This window comes from Natrix helvetica (genome assembly GCF_964273705.1).
Source record: "Natrix helvetica genome assembly, chromosome: Z".
Taxonomy (NCBI): domain Eukaryota; kingdom Metazoa; phylum Chordata; class Lepidosauria; order Squamata; family Natricidae; genus Natrix; species Natrix helvetica.
The window spans coordinates 79903594-79921584 of record NC_138554.1 but is presented as its reverse complement, the minus strand read 5'-3'; positions in this window follow the sequence as shown (position 1 = coordinate 79921584).

Genomic DNA, 17991 nt, shown 5'->3' with positions numbered 1-17991 from the left:
CTGGTTATTGTTAGACTAATTCATTTAACATAATGGAATAAGGAATTTCATGTAAATCAGGGTTGTCAAACTCAAGGCCCGTGGTCTGGATCCCGCCCACAATGAGGCCGAATTTGACCTATGTGGCCATCCTGAAAACTGTAAGGATCCACTTCAGCCCAGCCCACATCATCTCAGCATGTGTGCGTGTGCAGAGGCTAAGTTCTTTTTCTTTCTCTCTCTCTCTGGCTCTTTGTCTTTCTCTCCCTCCCTCCCTCTCTGTCTCCCTCTGTCATTTTCTCTGGGTGTCTGTCTGTCTTCTCTCTGTATCTCTGTCTCTCTCTCCTCCTTCCCCCATCTCTGTCACTCTGTGTGTGTGTGTGTGTCTGTCTCTCATTCACTCTGTGTGTGTGTGTGTCTGTCTCTGTCTCTCCCTCTGTCTCTCTCCCCTCCCTTCCTCTCTCTCTGTCACTCTGTGTGTGTGTGTGTGTGTGTGTCTGTCAGTCTCTCTCTGATTCCCTCCCTCACTCCCTCTCTCTGTTCCTCTCTCTGTCTGTCTGTCTGTCTCACTCACACCCACACCACTGTGGTCACCTTGTTGAGTGTTTCAATCACATTTGAAACACTCAACAACTGGCCTGCATTTATGGTATTTTGCAGCATTCTGCAGTCATAGGACCAAAATATATGCTTTTAACCATATATTTTGGTCCTATGACTGCAGAATGCTGCAAAATACCATAAATGCAGGCCAGTTGTTGAGTGTTTCAAATGTGATTGGAACACTCAACAAGGTGACCACAGTGTGTGTGTGTGTGTGAGTGAGGCAGACAGACGGAGAGAGGAACAGAGCGAGGGAGTGAGAGAGGGAATCAGAGAGAGACTGACAGAGTCTGACAGAATCAGAGAGGTACTTTTAACTACCTGGCAGCGGCGTTTTTCCTTGGGGGGCTCCTCAGAACATCCCAAGACTTCGGAGGGAAGCTTACAGCCCAGAGCAGGAGCAAAGCCCCTTTTCCAACTGGCCTTTCCTCGCTTGGAGGGCTTCGGAGGGAAGCTTCTGCATAAGCCCGGGCGAGTGACAACAAGTTCCCACCGTTACAAAGTCTCGGAGGCTGTAATTTTCTGAGCTGTGAGCGCGCGCCTGTTTTCCACGGCGTGGAGCAGCAGCGAGGTTTGCGTGGCCGGCAATGACTCCAGATGCCATCCGGGAAGACGAGGAATGCGAGGGGGGACCATTGACAGCCTCCGCAATCATAACTCGCCTCGCAGAGCCTCGCTGCTGCTCCACGCCGTGGAAAACAGGCGCGCACGCACAGCTCAGAAAATTACAGCCTCCAAGACTTCGTAACGGCGGGAACTTGTTGTCACTCGCCCGGGCTTTTGCAGAAGCTTCCCTCCGAAGCCTTCCGAGGGAGGAAGGGCCAGTTGGGAAAGGGGCTTTGCTCCTGCTCCGGGCTGTAATTGCGCCTATGTTTTCCACGGCGTGGAGTAGCGGCGAGGCCAGTGATGATTCCGGAGGCCATCAGTGGGGGGCAGGGTCCCCCCTTGCATTCCTCGTCTTCCCGGATGGCCCCCGGAATCATCGCTGGCCGCGCAGAGCCTTGCTGCTGCTCCACACCGTGGAAAACATAGGTGCAAATACAGCCCGGAGCAGGAGCAAAGCCCCTTTCCCAACTGGCCCTTCCTCCCTCGGAAGACTTCGGGGGGAAGCTTCTGCAAAAGCCCGGGCGAGTGACAACAAGTTCCTGCCGTTACGAAGTCTCGGAGGCTGTAATTTTCTGAGCTGTGTGCGCGCGCCTGTTTTCCACGGCGTGGAGCAGCAGCAAGGCTCTGCGCGGCCAGCGATGATTCCGGAGGCCGTCAATGGTCCCCCCTCACGTTCCTTGTCTTCCCGGATGGCATCCTGAGTCATTGCCGGCCACGCAGAATCTCTCCGCTGCTCCACGTTGTGGAAAACAGGCGCGTGCGCACAGCTCAGAAAATTACAGCCTCCGAGACTTCGTAACGGTGGGAACTTGTTGTCACTCGCCCGGGCTTCTGCAGAAGCTTCCCTCCGAAGCCTTCTGAGGGAGGAAGGGCCAGTTGGGAAAGGGGCTTTGCTCCTGCTCCGGGCTGTAATTGCGCCTATGTTTTCCACGGCCAGAAGACAAGGAACATGAGGTAGCACAGCAGTGGCAGTGGGGAGTCAGCCCCGATGCAAAAAACGCCAAGGGGGCGGGGCAGGAAATTACTTCCGGATTCATTCTCCAACCAGATCGCGCGATCCGGTGCGATCCGGCAGAAACCCACCACTGGGGTGGCAGAAGCCACTATCATTCTCCCTCCCCAACCAGCCAGCCATGCCTAACCTGGTCGCTGATTGATCAGATGGCTGGCACAAAGCCTTGCCATTCTTCTCCTCCTCCTCCCCACACAAGCAGCATTGGTTTCTGTGGGACAGGGTCTCATTCGGGGTGTGTGGGCAACCCCCATGCACCCCTTTTTAGCTTCTAGGGTAGTGCAGGAGGCTGTCCAGGCCCAAAACAGGCTGTGGGGAGTGCAGCAGGCTGCATACCCTCTTTTGGCTGCCAGGGTATTGTAGGAGGCTGTCCAGGCTCAAAATGAGGCACAGAGGGATGTGGCATGCCCCATTTTGGCTGCCAGGGTAGTACAGGAGGCCATTCAGGCCAGTGATGGGATTCAAATAATGTAACAACTGGTTCTCTGTCCTAATGACCAGCTGGGTGGCCTTGTGACTGGGTGGGTATAGCCAATTTAACATCACTCACATTGAGGGGCGTTTCTCCTCTTCCGATCTCTTGTGACCATGGGGATGCTGCAACAGTCTTAAGTGTGAAAAACGGTCATGTCACTTTTTAAAGGATTATCTGTACAAAATTACAAAATGCTTGCAAAAAGCTGCTCTAAATACCAACTATTAGATTAGAAATACCTGCAACCCAGAGTTACAAATCAGGTAGAGTGCCAGAGCACCTTGAGGAATTAAAATAGTTAAAATGCAATTATAATTATCAGCAACTCTTGCTCATAAATGGAAACCCTTTAGCAGAGAGGTCATTTAAGCTGTGGGTGGGCATATTTGGACTACTAAATGCCAAGTTAAAGAGACAAACTAACAAATTATATAAGAAACCAGCCCAGGTTCAAGTCTCTGCACTCCCAAGTTTGTCGACAACAGTTGGTCTCACCTCACAAGATATCCTAAGGAAACCATCCATATTTAAGGAAAGGTCACATGCCCCCCCGAAAGGCAGTACAAATCAGTGCCAAGCTTGTATCCTGCCTCTGTGGAAGTACACACCAAAAGGACAGTTTTCTCCCCAGATAGAAAAATAAACCATGAGGCAGGGGAAAAAATCAAACACAATACAATTTAATGATTGCATTCTGTTTGAATTTTTGTGATAATTAAATCACAACAGTTTAAATTCTTTTTAAACTAAAACATAAGCCTTGTCTGGCTCATTGCCAGAGTTTACACCCCAGGCAAGCTCAAGTGTAAACACTTGAGATAAGCCTAACCACAAAGAAAGCAATTAGCACTAGAATGTAGCAAACACAGTAGCAGTTGCTCGTTAAACCAATTACCAGAACAAATAGACACAGGACCTAGCCAGATTTCTCAACCCACTTTCTTCTCAGGAACAGACATTAACCTTTTTTCTTCCAAATAAAGCTGAATAGGGAGAATTATCCCATTAATAAACACAGATTAAATGTCACCAAGCACAGAATTAAACTTCACCAAAAACCAGTTTTAGACCAAAACTCAGAAAGGGTATGTAAACTCACATGTGAATGTCAATCTTTCAAGCCAAGAAGCCTTGCTGAATGTCCCTCATCTTGGTTCCTTACCATTAAGTTTCTTTCCAGCAACTCTGCTTCATTATTCAATTATTTCTTAAAAGTGCTGATCGTTGTATGATTGCATCCTGGCTGGAAGAACTCCAACAGGGGAATATTTCCTCCCAACAGCAGTGTAAAAAGCTTAAAACAACCCTTCTCCTTTAAGAAAGTCAAGCCCCAGCAAAGTACCAGCAAGGGGGAGGGGAATTCTGGAAAAACTCAGGCAACAGTAAGTCTGGCCGTACTGCCACTCTCCTTTAGCTGTTACAATGTAATAAGGGTTAACCGAGATGCAGTTTCTGTAAGCCAGGCAATAAAGATTAGGCTAGAAACAACACCAGAATGTTTCTTTCCTGCCTTCCTTATAGGATTAGCCCTGTAAAGTGGGGGGACGGACGGACAAAAGGAGATTTCTTCCAACAACTGGTTCTCTGAACAGCTTAGAAAGTTAACAATGGTTCTAGCAAATAGATGTGAACCAGTTGAATACAATGTTGCAATAACAGATACTCCTTAACAATTTTCACAGTTTCAAATTATATTTCCCTGTAGCCAAGGTCACAGCTGCACTGTTGTTGTTGTTATTATGTTAATCTTTGGTGAGATTCACAGCCTTTGGGGCTGGTTGGTAGCTCAACAGCTCAAGTCTTAACCAAAGACCTAGAAAATATTAAGGTAACGTCGGAGGATATAAGCTGTTCCAAGTAGGGTGGTTTTTTGTAGAATCAGAATGTTCAAGTCTGATAAATGTAGAATTTCCAAATAGTGAGGTAGTCCTTTAGGTATTGCTCCAAGGGCTCCAATTACAATTGGGACAGCACACAATGTCTTTTTCCACAGTCACTCAACTTCCATTTGCAAGTCCCGGTACTTTGTGATTTTTTTCTTGCTGTTTATCTTCAATTCACGCATTACCATGTACTGCAATGTCAATGAACCAAACTTTTTTCTTTTCAACTATTGTTATATCAGGTGTGTTGTGGACCAAGTGCCTATCAGTCTGAATTCTGAAGTCACACAAGATCTTGACTTTTTCATTCTCTAGAACCTTCTCAACCTGATGTTCCCAGTAGTTTTTGTTGTACTCAAATCCAACCTTCTGGAGGGTGTGGCCAGCATCTCAATGGTACACACGTGAACTTCAGGGCTCCGGAGGAGCAGTGATATCTTACCACTCTGGGAGGCTCATTTGAGCCTGAAACTGTCTCGGAGGGACAGTGAAGAATGAGAGCATGGGCAGATGTGAAGGGGGGTGCTGCAAACCCCCTGGAATGTCTGCAATAGCTCTTGATCCAGGTAACAAGGAAGACAGCCATTGCGAGCTGTCAAGAGTTAAGGCAGCTTCACAAAAAGAGAGAAGGAAGTGGTTTGGAACATCTGGGTGAGATTGTGATAATACCTTGGGGCACTGTATTCAAAAGTTTGTTTTTTCTCCCTGATTGACTGACTGAGAACAAAGAGAGAAGGCAAAAAGGGGGGGGGGATGGATTACCCATCCAAGAAACAGTGGTGGGGAAGCGAACACCAATATAAATAAAAGATTCATCAAATAGTTTTGGTAGGATAGTTTGGAGAAATAGTTTCAGTAGAGTTGATTGCCAGTGAAATTTTTAAATTTTTATAATTGATATTGAAGAATCTGAACTCTGAGATTGCTCTTGGAATTTTTTTCCTTTCCTAACTACTCTTTTCAGTAACAACAGTGCCATCTAGTGACAACAGAGGGAATATATTTTTAAAAATGGCCTTGAACATAGTGATTTGATAAACAGAGTGGTAAAAACTGCCACATAAGACAAAACACCAGCTGTGGATTCTTCTTTGGTGCTTTTGTTTTCCACTTTCCTGATTGTTTGTTTGTTTGTTTTTATTGGATTTATATGCCGCCCTTCTCCCAAAGGACTCAGGGCGGTGTACAACATTAAAATATCCATATCATATCTATTCTGGACCGTGATAAATGGGTGCAATGGGTGAAAACTAATGGGTGGAAACTAATCAAGGAGAGAAGCAACTTAGAACTGAGGAGAAATTTCCTGACAGTTAGAACAATTAATCAGTGGAACAGCTTGCCTCCAGAAGTTGTGAATGCCCCAACACTGGAAGTCTTTAAGAAGATGTTGGATAGCTATTTGTCTGAAACGGTATAGGGTTTCCTGCCTAGGCAGGGGGTTGGACTAGAAGACCTCCAAGGTCCCTTCCAATTCTACTATTGTATTGTATTGTATAAATGTCTATTTGAGTAGAAGGTATATTGTCTATTTGTGGGATTTCTTTCTCTCCAAACATCTTTTATGTCTATTTCATCAGTCATTTTGAAAAAAGATTTTGGAAGAGTCTTTCTATTTAGTTTGTTGTTTGTTGTGTTTTATACTCCAAATTCTGATCTATGAGTCCATTAAAATCTCCCATCATGCAAATATTAATATAGTCCAATTCAATTATTTTCATGTGTAATTTTCTCTAAAATTCATCTTGATTGTCATTAAGAGCATAAATTGCTATTAAAAGCATTTTTTATTATTGTCCATAATTTCCACCATCAAGATTCTTCCATCATCATCATCTGTATAGATTTGTTCTGCTGGAATTGTATCTTTAATATACAAAACCATCATGGCACTGCAGTAAATATTTTCCCTAATTTTGGCTGTATCAATATTTGTTCCTGTTGCTTTTTAATATATACTTCTTGTAGGCAGATTATATCCCATTTTAATTTCTCTAATTTATGGAATGTTTTCCTTCCTTTAGTAGCTGAATTAAGTCCATTTATATTAATCGTAATCAATTTTTTCTCTTCCGTGTTTACACTTTATAGGAAGGATTTACTGCTCTAGTAGATGTTGGTTCTCGTTGTTCTCTAGGGTCCACAATGCTGCCTACTGCACCTTCTTCTTTTTCAGTCACTGCCAGGCTTTCATCTTGAAATACAATTAATGATTCTTCTTTTCCTGTTTCCTCCTCTTTCCCTCTAAGATATTCTGTGTAGAATAGTTCTGCTTTCTCAGTTGAATCTATTCTGTGTCTTTGTCCTTGCCATACAAACATGAGGCCTTCTGGAATCAGTCATCTGTAATTAACACCTTTTTTCAGTAGAATTTTAGTCAAAATTGATATTCTCTTCTTATCTCTCTCACTCTTCTTGGTACTTATTTCAGAACCACAATCTCCTTGTCTTTATATTTCAATGCTTTATCTCTTGCCATCTGTCATATTTGTGTCTTAATTGCTTTCTTGGTAAATCTTATACGGATTTCTCTTGAGAGTTTGTTTTTCATTGTATATCTTGTAAAGACTCAAAACACCTGGTCTATACCATCCATCATCTTCTCTTTGATTATCTCCAAGGCATTTGCCAGAATTTCTATCATTATTTCTGCCATGTTTTCTCCCTTTTCTTCTTCTATATTTAGAAATCTGAGATAGAATTCTGATCTGTCAATCCCATTCTAATATTCCACTCTTCTCTTTTTCGACCACACTCAATCTGCTATCAATATCTCTTGTATGCCCTAATCAAATTGGTTCCAATTGTTTAAAAAGAAAGAAAAAGAAAAAAATTACAGGTCAATCACAAAATAAAAAAATAAATGAAAAGGAATAAAAATAAAAGTCCTCAGGCTTTTATTTACCTTAATCCAATTTAATAGAATAAAATGACAAAATCCAGCAGGAAAAGAAGAGAAAATATACGTCTATGTATTAAAAGAAAAAAAAAACAGAAAAGAGGCACACCTTCTTTAAGGAAAGGAAAGGAGAAATCCAGACTTCTTCTGCAAAAGGCCTCAGATCAGCTGTGACTAGCTACATAAGAAGGAAAGTAAGTGAGTAGAGAAACAAATTGAAAAGAAAAACACTGCCACTGTATAAAATCCAAGGCTGTTAAGTTCCAAACAAAATTAGCAATTCTCTTTTTCAAGGTCACTGCAATCTTCTTTCTTTGTACTCCAAGTTTTCTTTCAAGCCCAAATGCCACACATTAATAGTGACCCAGAAGAGCACCTGTATAAACAATCCTCCATGCTCATCCCACTATCATTCAATAAACAGGCTTAGAATCCTTGAAATGTAACACAACTCTTAACTTTTCTCTAAACATTCATACAAAAAACAAACAAACAATATTTCCAAACCTCTGGGTGGCAGTGTTACTTATTTTCTTCCACTTTCATCCCCTTTCCTTATACTCAAAAAAGAAAAAAGAAATTCAAAAAGAAATACAATAAAGCATTGAAAAAAAAGTAGAAGGGAAAAAAGTCTTAGACAATAAAAATTATTATGCAAGTATTTCTTTTTAAAAAGGAAAAAAAACAGTCCAGTTTAAAAAGTAGAAAGCGTTTGTAAAAGTCCAGCCAAATTCCAGCAATAAAAAGGAAGAAAAAAACCCACTCAGTTTGACTCTGGCTTAATCTCGCCGCTTAACCTCTTCAGTCTTCAACTTTAATTTTACTTTTAGTCTTTTAGGGTGTTTTCTCAAATAATAATGAAGAAAAGTTCTCTCACCAAATCAACATACTTTCTCTCCTGCTTTCCCTTCTGTTCCAGAGCTGTCCCCGACTTCGGAAGCTTTAATGGCTGCCTCATAGCCGCTGGAAACAAGGGCTTCTGCTGCATCAAATTTTGGTCATCACAATATTAAAAAGATGCTGAGATCCTCGAAAGACTGTAGAGAAGAGCAACAAATATAATTAGGAGTTGGAGGCTAAAACTTACAATTTTTTTTGCAGTAATTGGGGAGTATGTCTAATTTAGTGAAATGAACGACTAGAGATGTGATAGTAGTGTTCCAATATTTGAAGAGCTAATGCAAATATGATGGGGTCAACTTATTTTCCAAAGCATCAGAAGGCAAGATGAGAGAAAATGAATGGAAACTAATCAAGCAACCTAGAACTAAAAAGAAATTTCCGAACAGTGAGAACAATTAATCAGTGCATTGGCTTGCCTTCAGAAGTTGTTGCTACCCCATCACTGGAAGCCTTTAAGAAGAGACTGGACAACAACTTGTCTTAAATGGTATAGGGCAATGATGGCTAACCTTTTTGGTGCTGAGTGCTCAAAGCACGCACACGTGTGAAACCCCAAAATGCAATGTGAGCCCACACACACATATGCACCCCCATCCCCACACATGCATGCTCATGCCCCACACATGTTCCCCACGCATGCACGGCAGAGACCCAAAGGTCAGCTGACTGGTGCAAGGCGTGCACACCTGCATGGAGCTAGGCTGATGTGACAGCTGGTGTCCTGCAGAGAGGGCTCTGTCTGCCAACTGTGGCACACATGCCATAGGTTTGCCATTACAACTATAGGGTCTCCTCCTTGAGCAGGTGATTGGATTAGAGGACCTCCACAGTCCCTTCCAACTTTTTTTTAATGAAGATTTTTTAATATTATTTATACAAATCAATGTGTGAATGGAGTGGTACCTGGGTATCATACATTTCAATACACATAGACATAGTCTTATTACTCCTAAATATTCCATTCCATTCCATTATTTCATATTATTTTATACATCCTTTCATTTGTAAACCTTTCTATTCTTTTATATATCTTCACACACACACACACACACACACACACACACACACCACCACCACCACCACCACCACCATTATTTCCCTCTTACTTCTGTCCCTATTTGGTCTTCGTTATATTCAAAGGTGTTTTTCATCTGTTATATTTTTCATATTTTCCTTAGTTCAGAATTTCATCCATTCTTTAATTACTCAAAATCCTAGTATAAAATTGTAAAAATAAATCACAATTAATTATACATTTAAAATACATCTATTCATATTCTTTCCAGTTCTTCAATCCATATAATTCTGCTTTTAATACACATATTAAAATACATATATATTTCTTAATCACCCATAGTTCAATTCTAACATTTCACTACTAATCATATTTTTAGACACATTTAATCCTCATTTAAAATCTAATTTTCCAATTCTTCATATCTGTTTATATTAGTATCCTAATGCCTATCATACTGATTATAAAATAATTGTCCAACCTGTATAATTCTAATATTAGTACACATTATTTAAGTATATTCATAAGAAATTTTATACTCTTTTTTCTTTTCCCCTTAACCATCATCTCTTGCCCTCATCCGAAACTTTGTTCTTATTTTCTTCTTAACTTGTCTCCCATATTTGTCCCTTAAATCTTTTATCCCATCTGTTTGTCTGTGCAATGTAGATTTTTCTCCTGTCTCTACCTTTTCCCACTGTCTAATTTCAGAAGTATCTATTCAACCCCTCCTCTCTTTTTCCCAGTTCTTTTCCTGTGTCTCCCATTCCCTTTTTAAGCCCTTTACAATATTTTCCTCTTTTTTTTAGTTCCTTAGTCAGTATTACTTTTAATAACACCTCCTCCTTATTATCTTCTTGCTGCCTTCTGAATTCTGCTTTCCCCTCTGTTCCTTCTGATGGCTCTATTCTTTTTTCATTGTCCTGATCTTTGCCCTTTATCCCTTGCATTATATTTTCTTGTTTTTGTTCTATATGGTCAAATATTTCCTTGATGCTTTGGAAAATTTCCATTCTGTTTGACTTCTCCTCACTTCCGTCTTGCATTGCATCTGTGTTTAGTAGTTCTCCTTTTTAGCTAGCTGTCCCGAATTCATTAGTTCAAAACAAAACTTCCAGGTCACAATTTTTGAATGTTTTATCAAGAATCAGTCCAATCAGTTTAAATTCACCAGGGAGTTGTCCACGCCTCTTCAAGTCACTTTTATTTCTGAATATCAGTAATATTCAGGCATCTCTTAACTAAGGTTCTTAATTAACAATCAAATCTCTAGTTTGTCCAGCAAATATTTTCAATCTTTTAAAATGATTATTTCCAAATTGCATAGTTCCCTTTTCATCAGCAGATGGCAATCTTGCTTCAGTCTGCTACAGCTTCTCTGCAATATTGATGACAATTCCAATTTCAATTATTTTAAGTTGTAAATCCAATAATTACAATATTTGTAAGAAGAAATTTGAGGCTTTAGTTCCAGTGTTTTAAAATGTTTACAATACCACGTCTTTTAACTTTGAGAAATCCAAATTTCTACTTATTTTTAAAAGTACTTTTCTTTCTTTCTTAAATTCTCTGGTATTTTTTCTAGTGCCTATACACTTCTTCAACAAATAGTTCTAAATATACTTCCCTTAAATGTCTTAGGGTCAAATTCCAACAAAAAGTTCTCTCACCCAGTTCACACACCATTCACTTTCTCTGCTCCAGCACAGTCTTAGGTATTCAGGCTGTCCCTGGCTTCATGGAAGACATTTTTTGCTGCCGCTGCTCTTCATCTTCAGATGAGGCAGCTTTCTGAGTCAGGGAGGAAAGATGTGACTCTCCTCGACCTGCACAGTGGTTCCACTTTACTTCACCATTCTTCCAGAGTGGCTATGGATCGATTTGAGCCCTCCGATGGAGAGGGCTCAGAAGGGGGTTGGGGAGGTCGCGCTAGAAGTGCAACTGGAAGTCACCCCCTCACAACTCTATTATTGTTTGTTCTATGTCCTTTCTAGAGATCATCTAAGCATTTGGAAGTTGAGTCCACTGAATTACAGGTGTCCTACTTCAATTCATAAGAGATGTCTCACTAGAACAGACTTACACTGCAGTCTGGCAGATCAATTCTTTGGCAAAATTAAAATGAATTTTCCCAGAACTTAAATGTAAATGCCATTGGAATCATTCCTCGGTTGACTCTTACTTTATTTCTATAGTGGGTCATTGACTGTTTTATAAGACTTTGCTTTCCACCAACATATTCACTTATTTCTGCCTTACATTAGGGAATGATAACCTTCAGAGGAATATAAGATTATCCAAGCATTTATAAGGAAGTAACTTCCCCCAAAGCAAAACAGAAATGGCATATGGAATATTAACTAAGCAGAAAAAAGCATTATTTCATCTCATCGGCTAAAGATTTGTTTGGCTGTTTACAATGCTGATTCACGTAAGAAATTAACATCTCAGTGAAAAGCAATCTTCAAATTATTGAGGCTCTGCTCATTTCTGCAAGGTATGCCTATTGACCGGTTCAAGTGTGATTTGTAACCTATATTCTAAACACAAGTATCTTATCCTCCAATTTGATCCATAACACAGATCAAATCTATGTATTAGATTCCTAATTTAGGTGCTTACCCTATATACTGTTAGTTCATCTTCCTGGGGATTGCTTGGTCCCATCCTAGCATTTCCCTCCCACACACACTCTTGCTTTTGTTCATGTGATCCTGGTTTTCCAAACTGACTATCCTTAGCCGCTGTGTCAGTGAACCTTAGTGGTGCTAGAGGCAGAGGTGAGTTCCTACCAATTTGGCCAAACCAGTAGTGGTAATTGTGCCTGGGTCGCCAAACTGGTATTGCCGGCAGGCTGGCCACATCCCCAAACACGTCACCTGGCCTCTTTGCTCTCCCTGCTTACCCGGTCACCACTTGCTCACTCACTCTTCCTGTCCACCGCATGATGCTCGACCCACCTTTCTACCCGCTGGCCACTCACTGACTCGCTTGCTTGCCCCACCCATCTGAGTCCTATATATACCACAGTCACCACGTGGCCCACCTACTCCTACTGGCCTCACATTGTCATGACCACCTGAGACCTTGCTTGCTGATTTCCCTTCTGTGGTGTTGTCCTGCACCCCAACGGAACTGCTGCCTCCTCCTGCAATGGTAAGTAAGCCTACCACACCCTGGACCCTCACATCATTTGCAAAGGCCGCCAGCACTTGGCTGAGGCCTTCTTTGCCACCCCTTCAGTCTCCGGCCTCATATAGGTTGGGAAACTCGCCAGCGCTTGGCCTCGGTTGTTATTTCACAGGGGGTATGGTAAGGGTACGGCAAAAAAGGCTGCAGCTTCATGACCTACACAAGGCTGGGGGCTGGGGAGCAGCAAGAAAGGCCTCAGCCAATCACCAGCGGGCTCGTGTAGGTCATGAAGCCTGCTGGCACTCAGTTGAGGCCTTTCTTGCCACTGCCCCCACCCCCAGTCCCTGGCCTTGCCTGGGTGGCTAAGCCACCTCAGCACCATCACAGGTGGATCTAGCTGACCGCTTGTCCCCATAGCCTCCAGCTTATCTTCAACTGACTGGGAATCATCTGGTCTGGTCTCCTGCCTGCCTGGAAGTGGAAGACATCCATTCCAGCATCCATTTCATCGGTGAGCAACTTATTCTACCTGCTGGTAAATGGCTGGGTTTTTTGTTTTGTTTTATGCTTTTAAAAAAATGAGTGTAATTTTTTTTAAGGAAATGTTATTGTTTTTGTGAAATGCAATTCTTTTGGGGAGAAACTTTGTTACGCTTTTGGTATTTTCCTGGCACTGTCATAGTTTGGGGGGGGTGAGGCAGGGGGGGTGTAATGTCATGTGGTTATCTATACATTAATAATGATCAAATACTAATATTTGCTTATATATTTTAGTGAACCTTCCTTACATAACTGGTGTTTTCTTTCATACTTTTAGATTTCTAACTTCTGTTTCTGTTAGTTAGCCATTGATAAAACAAGTCTTCCTCTTGATTTTAATTGTTAATTTATTCATGTCTGCACATTATATTTTCTTTATTCATTTTCATATCTTTGTTCTTCCACTGTTGTACAAACACAATTCTAGCAGTGTTAACATGTGTAAAATTAAATATGTATTCCCTTTGAAATATCCAACAAAATATTCCTGGTTTTAAATCCATATCTTGCTTTATCATTGCTTCCAACCATGACACCACTAACTCTTGAATAGATACTTATACTGACCTAAGTACTGAACCTAATTCACATATTTCTGTTTTTTGAATTGAGGAATGAATTTCAGAAAAAGAAATCTGTATTGCTCTGTGAATCTACCTATGACATTTATTCTTCTTGATCTAGCTTCTTAGATGAAAAACTATCTTTCCTGTTTGTTGGGGACATCCTTCCTGAAAAGGCTGTACATTATTGGGTGAAACACAGATCCCTTCTGTTACCTGTAGTCCTCAGCTTACAACCACAGTTGAGTCCAAAGCACAATATTGTTTTTTTTCTTTTGCAGTAGTAGTATTTAACAGGATGAAAAGTCAAAGTAGTTTGACCTCTTTCTTCATCAAGAGACTAAGACTGGAACAATCAGATACAACAGAATTAGATTCAGAACTGCCACAAGCACCATTCCTCGAATAATTCTCTTCTAGATTTTAATTCACCTCTTTCATTTAGTATCTCCTTATAAAGTAATTACTTTCCCTAAATTAATAAAATTTTGATGTACGAACATCTCCAGCATCGATAACCAGTTTAGTTTTGTTGTTTGATCCTCATCCATACATCAAGTAAAGCTTGTCTTATATTGTGGCTCTGAAAGTATTGGTGGGTTTTATGTTTTCCAGTTTTCCATCCCATAAGAAGGCATGCCACTCCATTTGCATACCATTACCTTCCAACGCTAATAGTCTTCTGTTTTTAAGTCCTATCCAGTCTTTTACCCATGTTAGTGCTGACGCTTGGTAATATCTTTCCCAAGTTGGCAGTCTGAATCCTTCTCTTTCCTTGGAATCCTGTAGAGTTTCAATTAATTCTGTGCCTTTTTCCTTGCCAAATAAATTTAGATACCATTTTGTTTAAATTTCTAAAATATTCTTTCTCCAATCTTATTAGTATGTTTTGAAATAAAAAAAGTATTTTGGGTAAGATGTTCATTTTGACTGTTGCTTTTCTCCCCATGAAGAAGAGCTGTAAATTTTTCCACTGTTCTAAATCCACCTTAATTTGATAAAATAGTTTATTGTAATTACCGTGTTTCCCCGAAAATATGACATGTCCTGAAAATAAGGCCATGCCATATTTTTCAATTGGGCAAAAATATAAGCCCTCCCCTGAAAATAAGCCTCTTGGACAACCTCTCTCTGGCCAGGCAGAGTCTTCCAGCAGCTGGCCCACAACCATTGGGCGCACTCCCAGAGTGACCACTGCTGGAAGACTCAGCAGTTGATCTCCGGAGTTTGGAAGCCAGAGAAGAAGCCATACTGGGATGGCGGCAACGCCCTGGCCCTGCAGGGAGAGCTTGGCCAGGGCATGGTGAGACTGGGAGGCATGTGAGTGGGGAGCAGAATAGGTGCTCATTGTATCCCCTTTTATTACCACTCTGGCCATTTGATTGCAGTAAATTGCCTTAAACATATTTATGAAGTTTTCACCAAATTACAGGACCCAAAATAATATAGAATATTTGATGAGGAAATTGAATGAGTTTGGGGCTTTGTCAGGTTTCAAAATAAATAAACACAAAACAACAATGCTGATTGAGAATATGCCTTCTCAGGATAGTGATATATTCAATTCAATAACAAGTCGAGTTTTAGGGTTCAGAAAAAGGTGACATACTTAGGGGTTATGTTGACAAATGCAAACATAAAACTGTTTCAAAACAACTATGGTACTTCTTTGGAGGGATTTACAAAGATGGGATAAATTGCATTTATCACTATTGGGTAGAATCTCTGTTACCAAGATAAATATCTTATCAAAGATGTTTTTTTATTTCAGAAGTTATCAATACTTACAACGGACAATCCATTTAAACAATGGCAGAAGGGTATTTCTAAGTTCATATGGCAAGGGGAAAACAATAAGAATTAGATATAAGTAAGGTGACCAACCGTCCTCCTTTAGGGAGGACAGTCCTTCTTTTGTAAGTTCTGTCCTCCCTCGAAAAGTGTCCTCCTACATGTCCTCCTTTTTGATATTTGAAGGCTAATCTGTTGCACATTATGTGACGTATTTTATTAAACAGTTTTTAATGGTGTTTTTTTTACTTCATCGCAAGTATATTGAACAGATATTGAATCTTGTGTTGAATTTTTATCTAAAGAAATGCTAGACATTAAAATAGACGACAATTGTCTCTTTGAAGAAATTAGAAGACTGAATGTATATTTAAATTCTGAAAAATTAATACAATGGGAAAATCAACACGTTGAAATTGATAAAAGATGGGTGGATATTTTCAGCCATTTCAAAAACGAACATATTCCATGTGAACATTTATTTATACTTGTTCAATTTACATTGTGCTGCCCTGGAACTAATGCAGCAGTTGAAAGAGTTTTTTTTTTCAATTGCCAATGATTTTTGGACAAGTGAGAAATCGAGATTGAATGTTGATACTCTAGCTGCAGCACTTGCCGTAAAATTCAATATGAAGGATATTTCTTGTTCAGATATTTCCAATATATTCTTAGAAGATGATACATTGACAAAAAATATTAATTCAATGGAAAAGTACTCATTTAAATAATAATTAACAGGCATGTAAGCATAATTACAATATAAAATGTTGCAAATGTTTTTATTATGCATATATCATATTTTAGTGTATTATTGTTGCAATGAATGAAATATTTCTTTTATTTACAATATATTTTTTCCAATTTATTTGTCCTCCTTTTCATTGTAAAAAAGTTGGTCACCTTAATATAAGCTATTACAAGATGCTAAGGAAAGAGGGGGTTTGGGCCTACCAGATATGAAACTGTATTTTGATGCATGCTGTTTGATCTGGCCAAAAGGCTGGGTATCTCTAGAATAAGAGGTTTGTCAAGCCCGAATTTGACATATGTGTAGCCATTTTATTTAGCTCTCTATTATACTCATTTATTCCTTTTCTTTCTCTTTACTATGTAAGAGGGGGTTTCAGGCTCACCACATTCTTAAGGTGGGGGGAAGGAGCGAATAGATAGTGAAGATTGTTTTGGCTAGGTGACCTCCATGGTAATCCTGATGAGCAGATTTTTAAAAAACCAACAGGAATATCTTTCTCTTGGTTTGATTTTGTCAGAAAAATGGTAGTTGTATTTGTTTATGAAATATTGGTCTTGAGAAAAGTATTTCTTGGCTGATTGGAAATGTAAATAGTTAAAGGATAAGACACTTGCAAATATTCCTGAACTTTGTCTGATATGGTTTTACTTCCATGATCATCTACTTCAACGGAATTGAAGTATATTCAATACTAGCTTAATACCTGTGCTCCGCTACGAAACTATGTGATTGGGCTTGATAAATCTACACTTACAGCTTGAAAATTAATGAGTAGTTATGATCGGCCTCTTCTATCCTCTTCTCTCCCTCAGCCTTCCCCCCCATAAATGTCTCCTATCCTATCCCCTTCTCACCCTCAGGCTTGCCCCACAAAAACGTCTCCTATCTTATCTCCTTCTCTCCCTCAGGCTCCTCTCCAAACTCCCAGCCAGCAGGCCAGATCACTGGCCAAAGTAGAAGTTTGAACAGAGATCTTTTGAGGTGGGGAGGGGGGAGTAGAATCTCTTAGTATCAGAGCATGTTAATAATAATCTAACAAATACTAATGAGCTGATGGTTATTTTGAAAAATCCTTTCTAAGCGAGTAACTAGAAGCTGAGAGGAGCATATGTGCCACATTTCAAGTTTGTAGGCTTTATGGTTCTGGAGATTTTGTGATCCGGCATGAGTGGGTTTCACTTTTACATATATAGATTTAATGTATAATGGTAATTTTTGCAATATTTTGGTATTTTATTATTCATGAATTTAAAAAATCACTCTTCCAGGGACAATCTACTTAACTATTCTCCATAGTGGTGGAGCTAGCATCCAGGAATGAGTTAACACCATCTGTCACCCAATCAGGCTGAGTCTACAAGCTGTGATGACATGCCTCCTCTGGTAGCTCCTTCCAGCTTTTAGACTCAGTCTATCTTAGGACAAGACGTCTGTTTAAATTCTCTTCCATTCCTGAATGCTTTATATCTTCCATAATATCCAAAGAAATCAAGAAAAAGGATTTTCTTCTGGAATTTTGGCTCCCATCAACAGCAGGCAGAGCAGCTTCTGCCCAAGCCTACTGAAGGCCATCAGACAGCAGTGACTGGGTTCCAACAGATGTCTCCTCTGGCTCTGCCAGTGGCAAGCAGATGCTAGACACAAGTGGAAACTTGCACCCACCCCCTTTACCGGGGAGCAATTGTTTGGGGATTACCTAGAGCATCTCCTGATTGAGTCCAGGGATAAAGAAAAAAAATATTCCATTCCTTTATTGACATGCCGAAGCTCATCCCCTGCCTTATTTTCATCGCTCGCCCTTTTGAGGTTTGGACAGGGGATTCAACCTTCCTCATG